Here is a 14,399-nt window from a genome sequence, read left to right on the forward strand (position 1 = left end):
ATCTCCGAGTCTGTGACAGGGTGAGTGACGACACGGTTTAGCGTGGGGTTCTTCCCTTGGGGGCATGATTCCCGACATTGGGTCCTACAACCCTCCCCCCATACCATAATGTCCCCGGTGCGCCAGTTTATGTGTGGGTTGTGATGAATTAACCATGGGAACCCGAGGATGAGATGGTGCAGAGGTGAGTGTATTAAATACAGCTGTATGCGCTCCCAGTGATTGGTGATGCGAAGCTCCACCGGTTCTGTAACATGGGTTATAGTGAACAATGCACTTCCATTAAGTGCGCTCGCTTTAACCGGTTTACTCAATGGGTCAACCCGAAGCCCCAGTCTTTGTGCTAACCCCCAGTCGATTAGGCTCTCATCTGCCCCTGAGTCAATCAATACCCCCAGCTCTAGGTTCTTATCCCGGTGCTTAATCCTCACTGTGGTCAATCGGCGTGGAGTAGGAGTTACTTCGGCGACTTGACTCACCGACTGGTTGGCCTTTACTGGACAGGCGGTGATGAGGTGGCCACGCTCGCCGCAGTAAAAGCATCTGCCCTCCTGGTAGCGTCGCTGTCGTTCCTCTTGAGAGAGCCGGGCCCTCCCCATCTGCATGGGCTCCTCCTCGCCTCCGGCACGGGTTCTTGAGAGTCGCTCAGGGGAGGTTTGACGCGATGCGGCGCCCCAGAGCGTCGGGGAAGAGCCAGGTGCAGCGGGTGTCCCTCTGGGCCCACGCTGCCGCCTCTGTTCCTGTAGGCGGTTGTCGGTGCGGATGGCGAGGGCGATGAGGGAATCGAGGTCCAGAGGCAGGTCCAATGGGACCAAGAGGTCCTGGATCTGGTCGTAGAGCCCTCTCAGAAAAACATCGTAGAGGGACGTGGTGTTCCACCCACTCTCCATCGCCAGGGTGCGAAAACGTATGGCGTATTCACAAACGGACTGTCCACCTTGCTTTATCTGACTGAGCTCACGAGCCCTTTCTCGGTCTGTTGCCACAGGGTCAAAAACAAGTCTGAGAGCGTCGGCAAACTTCTTTGGTGATGAGCAAACTGCCGAACTCCTAGCCCACTCAGCGGTGGCCCATGCCTTGGCCCTTCCCGTGAGATGGGACATCATGAAGGCAACCTTGGACCGTTCTGTGGGAAAGTGCATCGGAGAGTGCTCGAAGTGCATTTCACATTCAATGATGAAGGACCTACTTTGTCCGATGGTTCCGGAGTATCGTTCCGGAGGTGCCAGCCTCGTGCACGCATCTGCTGGTGTGGCTACGGGAGGGGGCTCAGACGGCGTGGGGGGTTGTTCGGGAGAAGCCGCGGGGTTCCTGGAGAGCAAGGTGAGAATTTGTTCTACCTGACTGTTTAGGAGTCCCACCTGCGTGGTCATGGCAGTCTTAAACCCCTCCTGGCTTTGAGCAAGTCCCCGAACCCCTCGATCGAGGTCAGCAACAAGGTCTTCATGCTGCGCCAGTCTTGATGCTTGAGCGCGCAGCGCCTCCGTCAGCTGGTCCTTCTCTGCCGAGTCCATTCTGGCCAGTGTGTACTGTCAGGCAGGAAGGAGGAGGACTCGGACGCAGAGGGTTCAGCTGATATTGCTTTTTTAATTAATAACAAGAAAAAACTGAAAATCTCTCTTAACGAGGAAACAAAGGTCGCGATCAAAGTTCAAAAGGAAAAAACTCAAAATCTCTCTTAATGAGGAAAAAGGTTGAGATCAAAATTCAAAAGGCAAAAACTCAAAATCTCTCTTAAACGAGGAAATGTAACAGGGATCAAAAGGACGTGACAAACGTTATCGGACTTGACTTGACTCGTGACGTGAGGGCTGGTGTGCAGGGCAAAACAACAAGACACACTGGCACAGGACAAGGGGCGACGCAGACTATAAGTACCCATGAGGGAGTTGTGGGAACAGGTGGACACAATCAGGAATCAGGGGAGACAATCAGACTGGTGACACATAAGGAAGGGCAAGGGACCTGAAACGAGAGGGAGTTAGTTTCCAAAATAAAACAGGAAGTCAAAAAACAACTGGAGACAGGACAAAAACGCAACTTGACATACAGGTGTGACAGTGCTTGGTTATTGTTTTGATGTGTTTCCTGCAGCGTACTCGACAGGGGACAATGTTTTCTGCAGCCAAGCAGGTGTCACATGGGTGTCCAATGCAAGTGCGTATTTACCTTCTGCACAAATAGCAAGTTAAAAGTATAAATAGATGAAAACAATTAGCTGACGGCAGATAGTTTGCTTAAAGTCACGAATAAACGGGTAACTTTCAGTTATCTGACAAATAATACCAACTTCCTTAATCCACAGTGAAACATCTTTATCTTGGCCTCATGTCTATGTGTTTTTGAGGAATAAAAAAACGCATTTGTCCTCCAGCGCCATAACCGTTTGTCCCGTTTACAGTCGAAAAACCACACACGCGCTTTGTCCCGCGTATAGATGTGGTTCATTCATTTACGCAGGTGTGTTGAAGACACCACAATGCTACGCTAGTGCACAGTAAGTGCTTTTGAATAGGAATTTGTTCATTGTCACATATGATGGAGAGCCGAGGGGGCCTTGGCATTTGAAAAGGCCATATTTGAGGGCCTCTTCCGCGAGTGTTTACTTTCAAGGACAAATGAAGCCATTGAGTCCCCGTGAGCTGTGAATGAGCTCCTTCTGCACACACAGGCTTTTTGAATTCACATCAAAACAACCTCAGCAAACCCAGGGACGAATTCCTCAGGCGTTTAATGTGAGGGCAAATAGGCAACCACTTCAATAAAATACCTCTAGGATTGAATTGCATAAGCCAGAGAAGCGAGCGCTGAAGCTCAGGGAACACCAACCGTCGAAGGTTTACCTGAAGTTCTTAAAGGTATTAAAAGAGAGGGCATTTATTGCGTTGACAGGTTTGTAGCGGATATAACTGCAACTGGCGTGTGCAGGTACAACAACTCCATTGAGGGGATACTGAGACTGTCATTTAGATATCTGGATGTTGATCAGAGTCACCGCCTCAAAGCAGAATTCCTCCACCGCATCTTTGTAAAACACACAGAGGACAAAGTAGGAAAAAACCTCGGCCGCTCGTCTATTTTTGCACGCCGTCTTTGTGAGGTTGAAAAGACAATAACAAGTTGAGCCCTGCGAAGGCCATCCTATTATAATTATATTGTACCAGAGCTCCCCCGCCCCATCTCCCTCCCCGTTCCCGCAACCCCTTCCCTTCACAAACACACACAAGCCGGCGTCACGTTACACACCAACACCGCTGCGCCACCAAATTATACAATCGTCAGAAAACATTTATTTTTAGGGTCAGTAAATGTTTGACTTCAGCTTGTATGTATACGAGGTAAGGGGGGAAAGGACGGGGTATTTTACTATAAAATGTTTTACAACTCAAGCTTCATGTCCAGTTTGGGGTATTTTATGATCTTGTGGGCGTTTACTTGAGTTTCGGCATCAAGGACTCGAAGGACACATTGTTCGCTGTGTGACAGGTGTAACTAGTCAAAGCTTTGAGTGGATCATCAAAGCACACGGTACATCAGGATTCACAAATTATGGAGTTAATGAGCATAATTATGTAATTAAAAACTAGAGCAGCTTAAAAAATACAGTACATACCGTAATCGTAATGCTCATCCACATGAACATGAAATCCAAATGTTCTCAAAAGTAACAGCAACTGAAGCGTTCATCTATTCGGTTGCCAAGTCATGTTTCTTTAACTTACTATCATCATTTGTATTAATCTATGTTATTTATTGGTGTTACAACCTCTTCTTGGGGAGGATTCGTCTTTCAGAAAGCCAGGTTTGAAAAGGCCGGTAAAGTAATCATTACATTACATCACATCACATCACATTACATTACATTACATGTCATTTAGCTGACGCTTTTATCCAAAGCGACGTACGATAAGTGCATTCAACCATGGGGATACAAACTCAGAAGCAAGAAACAGGAAAGTGCAATTTCATCAAATAAGAGAATTTACAACTGGCTACAGATCAGTGCCATTATAAGTTCAATTTAAGTGCTACAATTTGTCGAGGTACAATTTTAGTCAAGGTAGAGTCTGAAGAGATGTGTCTGTAGTTCGCGGTGTGAAGATGTGAAGGCTCTCTGCGGCCTTGGTGTCATCAGAGAGCTCGTGCCACCATTTCGGAGCATCACTCATTGGGATTGGTTGAACAGCTGAAAATCTTGTACTGTAATAGTTTTGGGATTTTTGTGCAGCAGGAAAAAAGATTTGGTTGACACTCCCTTTAAGCAACCCAGTCTCCCAGCAAAACGTGTAATAGCTTTGTTGTGGAACGTGGTATTCTCACGCTTTTGGGGAGAAAAGCGTGAGAATACCACGTTTTAGTTGCAACTAGGACACGTGACTATCAACTTTCCCTCAGCTAAAAAAAGGAAAGGGCGGACTGTCGGCCTATTATCTGTGAAAAACACAATATTTTAAGAAAGCATCAGCATTTGTATGCATTTCGATTGGCATTTCTAGCGAGAAGTATGCGTTATATTGTCATAATCTTCTGTCAGAGAATGTAGAAAACCTTTTATTAGTTTCTAGTGACGTAGTTGCAAGGCAATGTAAAGGAATGGGCCAAAATAAAACGTAGTATTGTCACGATTTTGGGGAGAAAGCGTGAGAATACAACGTTCCACAACGTAGCTATTACACGTTTTGCTGTGAGACTGGGTTGCTTTAAGTCATTTTGACTTTTTGAGAGTAAACTCTTTAGGGTTACCTAACAAAGGATCTGAACAGGACTTTTAGCAGAAGGGTTCAAGAATAGTGACCACTGTATTTCCGAGATGCAATTTACGGGCTTTTGGCAGAAAACTGTATGTGTTTGTTGACAAGTTTAACATTTTAACTTCTGCTTATCGAATATGATTCAGAGAATTCTTTAAATATTAGATACACCATTAGATTAGAACTTTATTGTGGAAAGAGAGCGTTGATGTGCTCATCAGTCAAGATCTGCACACGTTCTTTGCTGTTATTTATGACTCATCATAAGTTCAACGGTAAAGATAATTGGTGCCGCCACGTGCCGCGACTTGTCGCCTCGCTGTCCATCACACCCTCCGAGGGGAGACGGACTCACCGTCCACGCGGGATCCGGACTCACCGTCCACGCGGGATCCGGCGCCATGACCACGCTGCCGGCGTGTGGCTGGTCGTTGCTGGTCGTTCCACCCGTGAGGCGCACGTGACCTGCGGGTTGTGAGGCTACACCTTGCTTTTGTTTTCCAATCCGATCACCCAAAGCAAACTGTTTGCAAAAGTCAAGGCCTTATCTAGAATAAATAAAACACTTGTTACAGAAGTTATTGAACCTGGTGATGTGCCAGGTTGTAATCTAATCTACAGCAGGAAGAGATAGAATCCATGCCAAAGACTTTTATAAGGCTGCAGTACTCCTTGTGTGCTTTATCTTATCTAATAGTTTTTACACGTATCCCATTGTCTGATAAATTTGCTGGAGCTGAAATGTTTTCAGAAGCTTTTTACCAATTAAATGAATATAATTGATAATATAGATTTTTGATTGAAGGTGCGGTTTCTTTAGGTTTGACAATGAGAACAACAGTGAGACTTATAGTAGGCTGTCAGCCATCGACAGAAAGGGACATTAAAAAAAGACAAAATGGAAAGAAGAAAGAAAGAAACATCTGTAAGAGTAATATCTCTTTCAAATGTTTGTAAATCCGGTTTTAGCCAGATTCTTTTCAGTTCGTTTTGGAACATCCAACGGCGCACCCACGGTTGGAGTTGTGGTGACTCAGAGATGTAAGCTGCCGCTTCTACAGGACGGCATGTTCGCAATTACTTCTCGCACGCAAATAATAGATGAATTCCTAAATGGTTTGTTACGTGTTTTATGTGTCAGAAGATTATCCAAAGAATTTCCAGCATTTAACAAATGCTGCAGCCACTTCGAAGACTCTATTACCGAAAGGGTATCAACAAAAAAAACCCCTTAGTATCCCTTTACTGATATATACTTGTTTTGGATTGGATTAGCAGGCTTTATGCGTCACTGTTGAGTCTTTGCTGCTTCATTTGACACCTGTTTTATTGCTAGTTTGTTGGTTGCCTCGTTTGAAGGAGACCTTCAGGCAGAAGCGTCCTGACATTCAAGGTCAAAGAGCAAAGGTCACTTTTGGAAGACCTGCCTGAGGAGCTACAGCTGGAGAACACTAATCTTACTCACACAGTAAGCTTTTTTTTTTTTTTTATCAACTCGAGCTCATATTTTTGTCTGTATAACTTCCTTTTGGATCCTTTGGAGCATGAAAGGTGAAAGTGAAGCATCTGGAATGTTGGGTTTAATCACTGCGCATCAAAGGTGAGTTCTTTCTCATTCTAGGTCTAGCCGGATGTTAACCAGTCTCAGACCAGAAATAGCTGCCATGTGCCAAGAGGTCACCGGATTTAAAAATCCTACTTGAAAAACCCCTCTGTTTCATATCGGCAAAAAAAGTTTTTTCAAACAATAGAAATTCGATTTACTTCTGTTGTCCTTCTGGATTAGTTTGGAGACAGAGGGACCTCGGGGCTGCAGCATTCGGTGGCTGCACTTAGTGTTTGGTGTTGAAGAGAGAAGGCAGGGCAGCGCTTCACCCGAGATGCTATCAGGTGACGAGTATTCACCTCCATTGGTGTTTTCAGTAATTAAAGAGTTTGCCTTTACTAAACGCTGTGACCACTAATCACCTCAAGGACCGTTGTCCTGCAGCTTCCATGGATCCGCCTCACTCAGGCATCGCGACATACGCGCTGACACATTTGAACCCATCTGGCCTTTTGAATGTGACATTCAAATTTCAGGTCAATTCTCTGCCGCTAATTAGGAAATAAATTATTCGTCCACGCCTCTTTTGAGAAACATCTTTGAAATTTGACACGGCCGCGCTACCTCTGCAAACTGCGGGAACGTCGTGCCTGAAGGAAAAGCACTGAGAGGCCTCGGCTGCGTTAAGCTGGACAGCTTATCTGCAACACATCTCCGGGGCTGCTTAAAAAGTCTGCAATTATAGGTTGTCACCAAGAAAGAGATGAGTTAAGCTGGGCACAGGCTTCTTTTAAAGGTTAAATTTGACATCAAACAATGTTCTTGAGCTTCATCCGTTTCAATTCATAACTTTGGCTTTTTCTTTCTTCTCCGTTGGGTTTGGTAAACAATGTAGAGCATCTTCGCGCCGCAGAACAGCGCGGCTTCGAGGTGCTGCCCTCCAGCTTCTGATGTCGTGAACTGAGAACAAAGATCAGAACTGCAAACCAAAAAGGGGTCATGTCCCCTTCTTTTTGGTTAAAGTCGGCACACAGGAAACACACGCTTGCCTCTGCAGTTTGGTGGTACTCGGCTCTGGATTGTCAGTTGCATGCTGGAGGTCTTTATCAGTAAAAACATAATGTTTACAGATGTAACACCACCAGCAGATACACACAGGTTAGGCCAGAGACACGGACATTTGGACCAAAATGAAACGGAAACATCATTTGATCCCATTATTGCACTACTTTCCTTCTACTGTCAGCTTGGATTAGCAATTATCATCCCTCCAAGTGGTTGCTTGTTGAGAAGCTCACGACATCCAGAGACATGACCCGCGTCGTGCTGGGGACAATAACATCTGGGACAGCAATGGATTGTGTATTTTGCAATTTGACATCGCCACAGCGAGTCACGTGACGTCCGGGTGTTCAACTTGGCAGACTTGTGTGAGATTAAAGGTTCTTCCGATGTGCTTCCTCTCCCTCTGAAGCAGCGCCCGTGCTCCCCTTCTAATTTGCTTCCTCCTGCCACTTGCTTTGTGCACAGATTGAAGCCTTTGAAGTGGGGAAGCTCTCTGGCGTGCAACATGGATGTCGGTGTGTGGGTGTGCGTGTGTCAGCATGCGATAGCACCGGCACTAGTGTGGTAATACAAAATACAAGGAGCTCTACAAAGGCCAGGTTACCGGCCGTCCTCATTCCCATGTAACACAATGCAGGCGGACAATAGAAGCCGGCTCAGTCACCTTCATTGTCCACAGAGATTCCCTGTGAGCTTGAGTTACATGACCCCCCCCACGCACGCATCCCTCTACACTAGAGGGAACGCGATGTTTTAACCACGTGACTTTCAGCACAAGTTTCCATGTGTAAGATTATGTTTCCAAATGCTGCTGTGAATCTCCTAATGTACATTTAAAAAACAAGAAATCACAGCCAACTGAAAAAAAGGGTTTTCAGAACGAGTTGATTATGCATTTGCTAAAATGGCATTTAAATTCAGTGTCGAGGCTCTTTTGTCATGTTGGGCATTTGTTAATTTTTTCAACGCACCTTTTATCCCGGTCTGTCCCTCTAGAGAGAGTGGACCATATTGAGCTGAAGTGATGGACACTGAGCAGCTCCAATATCCTTGAACTTTAGAGAATGTAATGCAAAGGCAGTTTCCATCCTCATTCTTTTCCATGAAACTAAACAAAATTCAACTTTACAGCTCCTTCTCTCCCTCCTCAAAGTCTCAATCAGCGTCATCTTGCGTGCGCAGGGAGTCGCTATTAGGAAGAACTCGGCTGATTCCGTCTGCTGACAGACGCTAAAATCTTTCCTGATCTGATAGCAGCAGTCTGCTTGGCGAAACAATGTGGAGCAGACAAATCATAACATGGACAGAGAGAGAGAGAGCAGATATAGATTTGAAGGGTTTAATTACGGCATCCTGCAGGAACATTGTGGAGTCCAAACATAAATACAGAACATTCCTTTCCCCTGAATGTGCAGTTGAGGACATTTGATTGTGGAGTTACTGTTTCGGTGTAGTGCGTTTGCACACGTTTCTGTGAGTGCAAATGTGTGTTTATTTGAATATTGACACTTCAGGTATTATGTCAAATATTTTGCTTAAGTGCTTTAACTACCACAATATAGATAATGTATATGTTAATAGTTACAAATCATTCATTAAATGTATAATGATGTACATTCTAAAATAGGCTCATCTATTGTCAATGGAGAGTCACAGATTTTTCATCAGATTCTGAGACATTTTTAAACTAAATGTAAAATAATCCACTTAAAAGGTTTAGGATTATAAAGTGAATTTTGACAATATTCCCCTCCGAAAGATTGGTTCTAATAACAATACAACAAAATGAGTTTACCCTTTATGCCTTAATGTTCTTACTAAGTCAATGCCTATGCTTCATGAAGCGCACTAGGTATACAGCATTTTTCATTCATTTTTATATGTTATTTTGAATACTTGTGTTCTTATTAATCCAGACTGCAGCTGCTTGTCCACATTCTCCGGTCCTTTTGGGCTCTTTTGGTGCCCTGGCAGGCTCTCAAGTGGACCTCAAGACCTCACAGGAGTCTCTGGCAGCCCAGTGCCCACACAGCCTACTCCGGCACTCCGGAAGACAACATTAATAGAGGCCCCTCACAATACAAGTGGCCCCTCACAATGCAGCGCCTCCCCCCCCCCCCCCTTTAACAATGAGGGGAGACAAAAGACTCGAGCAACAATCAATGCGGGACTCCGATGAGGCAGACTAGAGCTAAGCAGACGTCTGGTCTGCAGATTTAGCCGCAGGCCTTGGGCCATCTTACCTGACTCCAGGCAACCTGAGACGCAGCGTGAAGAGCCGACGGGGGGGATGAATGAATTGAAAAAAAATCTACCTGGAAACAGTTTAAAGCATTTGCAATTTACCAAGCATCCAGTGGCACGGTTGTTTCTGGTCAAACACGTTATCTCGAGCACCAATGATTGGTTTTAGCCACGTTTATCGTTAGCTCTCGCAGTGGCATGGATGGATTCCTCGGCACAGACCAAAGGCCGCAAGGAGTCAGGGCCCCCTCATCAGCTATAAAGCATCTATTTGAAATTATTGTTAACATTTCTCTTGGAGAGCGTAGAGACTCCAATTAAAACGAGATATTGAGTCCCTTGATACTGATTCAAGAATTATTTTAGATACGGTGCGCGTAAAATACGGTTGCAAAGCATATTATAATAGGATGTCATCTAATAAACGTTACACACCCATACGTAACTACAACCCTAATCACCCTATATACAGTACAGAAAACACGCAGCAGACACCAATAACATGAATATGAATAATCTCAACCATCATAATTAAAAGCATGAGATATGCATAACCAAATGCATTTGGAACCACTTTGCATGAGTAAACAAAGACTTAAGTAAAACAAAGAAACACTCAGGCAAAACAAAGCTTAAGAGGATCCAAAAGCTTTTCAAGCTCAAATTGAAATTCTGAAAGGTGATCTGAACAAATAGGATGGTTAAAGTTTGAAAGTTATGTGTGTGTGTGTGTGTGTGTGTGTGTGTGTGTTTGAGACATGGTGCCTAAATGTTTACCATTTCAAACCAAATGGTGTGCTGATGTGGATTTAAAAGCTAACTTTACAGAGGATGAAATAATGAGCTTGTGGTTCCAGGGAGCTGGAGGGAAACACGCTTGGACAAATATGGATGCTGAGTAAATGGGGCCTTTGTAGGGCTGTGTGATACCTCTCGCTCTGCACAAACAGAAAGGAGGCGTTGGAGGTGATCAGGAAAACAAACGTCAAGTTCTTTCACTCTGCTATCAGCTCTTTTCAGTGCAACCCTGCACAGGTGCATGGCGTATGTGTATTTATGTGTGCGTGTGTGTGTATTTAAGTAAGTGTGTGTGAAGCACACCCAACTTACGCTGCTGATAGTCCGGGTTTGACTCGATGCAACTTTGATCCATCAAACATAGCACTCCTCTTGCATCTAAAAATAAAGTCTGGCCGAAAGAGCTGCTGCTGCATGAAAGTCACCTCACTGAAGTGATTCATTAGAGAAAAAAAGGAGAAGATAAAGGGGATTTTTGCAAGGCCAACAAGCTGACAAACAACTGAAGAATCCTACAAGCTTCCTCCACAAACAACCAGGAGTCAGGAGTTGCATTGACCTGGACATAAAAGTCACATGCACTCTGAAGAATAAGTGGACTGAAGGTATTTTATGTGGTTGCCTGTGAGAAAAATCCAACCCTTAGCTGTCCTTTCCTGCATCAGGTGTTCCTTATATATGGTGAATAATTACAAAGTAATGAATGGATATAGCACAGAAATGGCTTTGTAAAAGCACAGACAAAACGCAGTTGGTGCTCTTTTATTTCTCTCTTTTTCTGTCAATAGAATTGTAAAGTTACTTGACGATGTGCTCATTAAAATACTTTCAGCTAAGATTTTACGGGCGGGTTGCGTTAAAGGAGCTTCTCTTTAGATCAGTCTATGACCATTTTATGGCTGTAAGATGTAAACAAAGCAGGGAAAAGGGTCAGAAAATCAAACTTGACTTGAAGTTTTAGGTTTCAAAAAGCTTGGTTTGTAGAAACAATAAACCTGTTTTTATAATATGTGTTTATTCATTTTTATCATGTCATATGATTCTCAGTGAGATTGTGCGACACAATTAAAAACAAACAACATTTTTGTAAAAATATGACGTTTGGAGACTCCTCATAACGCCTTATGTGGCGAATAAGAATACATGGATATATGGCTGTTTTTACAAAACATGGAGGGTGTGTTAAAGGATGAGAGCAGAGCAGACAGGTACACACACATGGAATGTGGTAATGGTTTTATAAGCCTGTTCAACACAAAACACACCTACACAGTTACAATGCTAGAAAAACACGTCCAGGGTTGACTAATAGGTGTCACCAAGACAACAGGTCTCCGAAAGAAAACTCACTATTGTACAAGAACTATGTACATAACATATAGTTTAAACATTAATCACTTTGAGAAATCACAACTGAAGCAAGCAAGTGGACAGTGATGAATCAGCTCCACCTTATCAACAGAAATAAAGATAAGTCCAAAAAAGAAAAAAATAACGCTGAAAAGCTAATGTTAACGCCCAACGCTTTGCAAAGGGGTTTGACATCCTTTGAACTTTGAATTTACCTTGAACGATAGCAGGAGTTTTATCAGTTGCAAGAGAATTACAAAGAAAAGCTTTCGAATTTCCTAGAACAGCAAACCGGGGCAGAAGAAAACTCGGAGTTTCGTCTTTCTGCGTTCATTGCTGCTATTTCACAAATTGGCCATTGCATTCATGTCAGCAAGTCAGATCCAACGTTTATGACTATTAATATGAGAAAAAGTAATGTAAGCATGGGACTCGACAAAAAGAAAAGAGCCACAGTTTTATCAAGGATTAAAGGTATAAACTGACGATGACTCGTGTCCGGAATTGAAATAAAAGTCATGGATGTCTCATTCATACTTGGCTTCCATTCAGCGTATTAAAAATGTAGAAAAAAGACAAAAATTAGTCTGAGGCTGAAATTAGAAAACTACATAAAAAGATCAACACCTGCTTGAATAGACACTCTTTTATTCGCCTTGAACATGATATGTAATTCCCTGCATGTCTTTAAAGCCTGTACTTACCATGACAGGTAAACAAACTCAGCAATTTCAGGCATTCAATGTCTGAAAGGGCCTTGTCTCCACAGTCTTTCCTGACTTCATTTCACCCTTCCTATCATCTCTTTAAATCTTTCTCCCTCTCTCTCTCTGTGTCTCTTTCCCACAATGTTGTCATGTCAAGTCTTTTCGTCACCTGCGGGGGGGGGTCAGGCCCGGGGCACCGCGTTTTTTCCAGGTGAGAGGAGAATCCTCCTCATGCTCGTGTTTACCACTCCAGTGCTGAGGAGCTGCTGAGTGAGGTCAGCCTAAAGCAGGATTAACCCTTCCCACTTTCTGGTTGACCAGAGGGTAAAAGGGAACTCGCCTGCCTTGTTTTTACTTCTTTTGTCTGCAGGAGTATCTGAAATATTTCAATCATTTAAAGAGCTTTTCTTCCTTGTGAGGTCGGCCTGTGTTGTCGTTGTGGACGAGGGCTCATTGGTTCCCTCGTGCAGCAGCAGGTGAAACAGAAGACAGGTTTTTTAGCGGTGGGGGTGGCGATGATGGAGAAATTCTTTAGGGATGCATTACCAAATCACCAAAATATAAGCAAAACAATATCGCTAATCATTCCATCAGTGAAGACTTTAGGTTACATAGCCACAATAATTTGGTGTCATCTCAAGTCATCAAGTCCACAAGCCGACGTCTCTTGTTACTTTTCTCATTTTTTAAGGTGCAAAATGAGTCATTTGATAATAGTTCTCTAATAATCTCTCTCTGCACGGATGAACATAACTCTAAACTACATAATGCATTTGCATTGTATTTCCCAGGAACGATACTTCTGTCAAAAGCATTTTAGATCCCATAGGATAAAAATCGATGTCAGTGAGACAAAAAGGAACCACTAAATCTCAGTAAATTACTGACCCACTAATATGGGTTGAGCATAAATCAAGCCTTTGACAGGCTACATGAATATTGCATTAACTCCTAGAGACACAAAATAAATTGTTTTGAATAAATGCATATAAACGCTTTTCTGCATCAGGAACCGCAAACCTTCGTTTCTGAAAAGTGCAGCCAATGCGACAATGACTTAAACCGGCGAAGCTCCTTTGGATGCAAAGCAATGCCTAATTGTACAAAGGTTGATCAGAAATGTATTAACAAGGAAGTGAGATTTAAATTTAGTAAATTATATTCCCATTTAGAATGAAACGGTAGATAAAGCAGGGTAAGCCTTAAGGCGTGGCCAACTTAGGATTCAGTATTTAGAAATCGGGATTGATAGATTGGAGGGTTTTTGTCTACAACTTTAATTCTATTCTTCCGCTGGGTGATGAATGCTTTAATCAGCGTTCGTTTGTACGCTGCACCCTCTCGTTTCACTTTTGGTTGCAAAAGGCCGAATGGCAGCGGCCAAAGTGAGAAATGGAAGAAGAAATGTCAAACTTGGTGGCTGAAAGGTCCACATCTTATGTACAGACATGGTTAGCGTGCGTGCCTCCTGTTTTTGTGGGCTGTCCCAGCTTGTTTGATTCTCATTGGGATTTGTGCATGAAACGTCATCCAAATATCTGCCTTTTTTTTCCTTCCAAGAAAAAGAAACGCAAGCTAACATTACCGGCATAAGACGGAGCTGACTACTGTAGCAGGTCCAACAGTTTAATCAATTTGCAATTAACCATGCATTTAGAATGTACGATGCGGTCACCAGTGGTTCTCCATGGGACTTCCTAAGTGCCCTGAACTTGGTCCGAGGACACTCCGGAGCTTCCTGCGGGTAACATGACCTCCCAGGCGGTGTTTGCTCGTCGGTGCAGCACGAACATGTTTTCCCTGTGGATCCTGGGCTCATAAAACACGCTAATTAGAGGGCATCCTTCAGCAAAGTGCAGCTATCAGTCAGTCATTTTATGTTTATGGCCATTTTTCTGTTGCTATAAAGTCCTGTTGCTGAAGTGCTATATAGCTGAC

This window comes from Gasterosteus aculeatus, chromosome 3, assembly GCF_964276395.1.
Source record: "Gasterosteus aculeatus chromosome 3, fGasAcu3.hap1.1, whole genome shotgun sequence".
Classification (NCBI taxonomy): domain Eukaryota; kingdom Metazoa; phylum Chordata; class Actinopteri; order Perciformes; family Gasterosteidae; genus Gasterosteus; species Gasterosteus aculeatus.